The sequence below is a fragment of the Neophocaena asiaeorientalis genome, unplaced genomic scaffold, assembly GCF_003031525.2.
Source record: "Neophocaena asiaeorientalis asiaeorientalis breed wild unplaced genomic scaffold, Neophocaena_asiaeorientalis_V1.1 scaffold96, whole genome shotgun sequence".
Classification (NCBI taxonomy): Eukaryota; Metazoa; Chordata; class Mammalia; order Artiodactyla; family Phocoenidae; genus Neophocaena; species Neophocaena asiaeorientalis.
The window spans coordinates 12,383-14,227 of NW_020175831.1; the positions used below are offsets into that span (position 1 = coordinate 12,383).

The window sequence follows — 1,845 nt, forward strand, 5'->3', positions numbered from 1 at the left end:
CCACAACAGTGAGGGGCCCGTGTACCCCCAAAAAAAAAAAAAAAAAAAAGTAAAAATTAAAATAAGTTATATTAAAAAAAAATACTCACAAGCAACATTCAATGCCACCTCAGTACTCTACCTTCACCCACACTCCTGTTCATTTTTTCTAAAACCCACAGCCCTCCCAGACCCCCTTTTCCAAGGGGAAGCAACAAGTCCCAGCCCATTCTCCTAACTGGCCAGGGGCTATAAACCAACTAAATACTCTTGTTCCAATTCTGATCCCTTATTCCTATCAACATCCACAACTGCCAACAGTGACACAAGATTCCTTTCTTCTTTGCGAGACACTTACTGTCTTGGATTCCTCAGGGCCCTAATCCTCTTTTTGTCCACCAAGCACAGAGGGTGCAGCAATTTGCTCTCTGTGGACTTCCTGCGACTCCCAACTCGACACAATCCAGACCACTGGCACACAGGCCCCTGAATGACGACTGACCCAATTTTACATGTTGGTCTGCCTGTGTTTCTCTCTCTCTTTTAATCTAGGGCACTGCCGGCAGGAGGAAGTATTTCAATGTTTCAATCGAAGCAAACAATACTTTCAAAAGGATTGCTGGGTGAAAAATTATGTCAAAATGATAATCCAAGTAATTGCTCCCCGTAGCTAGCATTAAAGACCAAACCAATCGAAAAAGTTTACTACTTCCCTGAAATCTCTTGTTTAAATAATTGTTGCAAAGGCTATCTTTGGGGAAATGCGCTTTATGTTCTAAACTAAAGCAGATTAAATTTAAAAAAGAACCAATTTTTATTATAATCCCCCAAATCTGCCACCACCAGATGATGTCAACCCCTGGGCGCTACTCATTAAACATGGACGTTATGTTTAAATAAACACAAGGTTCTTTCATGTTTTTAACCATTAGTAAACTATAACATCCTGCAGAGCAGGAATACTCCAACTAGCGCTCCCCCCAGCCACAGCTCCCTCCTCCTCGCTCTCTCACAGACCCTTCTGGAAATAACTGCCAGGTTACTGAGGTTTGTATTTCTTTAACAACTCTTCAAATTTCTTTCTACAGGTACATGTAATAGGCTTTCAATTAGAACAGTACACAACTAAAAGAAGGACACACAAACACATTAACCACTGCACGCTTTGAAGATCTGTTACCCAGCACGTATACTAAGTCCCAGCAACGCACTGGAAACAACCACAAAACTAAACATACATATATATATATATATATATATATATGAAATATGACAAATGAGTGTGTAAACAATGACACTATGATCAAGGCACACACCGTGAGTTTGTTTCACACCTATGTACTCTACTATGACTGAAGGAGAAAATTTCTACCAAGTTCATAGTCTGTATATACTTTAAAAATTAATAATCATTTTTAAGAACTTTGTGATAGACCTGGGAATATGTAGACAAATATTATTCCAGATGAAATGGAACAAGACCCCATGGGGCACTCCTAGGTAAAAATCCTTTCTGGGTCCCCTGTTTCTAGTTTGTAGGAAATAGGCTTCATTCAGCCTCCTTGACCTTCCCTTAGTTCCAAAGGGCAGATTCAAACAGTTGCTTTTCAGGGAAGGGAGGGAACACAGAAACAAAGCAGGAGCAGTCAAGAAACAATACTGCAGCCATGGGGCCGGGTCCTGGTGCCTCCTCAAGGAATATACATAACAAAATACCTTTGAGTTCTTCTGCAGGAACTAAGGCCCCTACCCAGGTGGAGGACGGTAACTTCAGGTTGAGCACAGGATTCCTGGAACACTGTCTGGTTATCTCACCACCAACCAATCAGAAGAAAGGTACACAGTCAGGAAGACTCTGACCCCCCC

At 41.4% G+C, this 1,845-nt stretch overlaps 1 protein-coding gene across 2 annotated transcripts in view; it reads right to left on the reverse strand.

The window, feature by feature from the left end:
* Positions 1–1,845, reverse strand: part of SLC25A12 (solute carrier family 25 member 12) — a 113,569-nt gene that overhangs the window by 9,240 nt on the left and 102,484 nt on the right. The window lies entirely within an intron of this gene.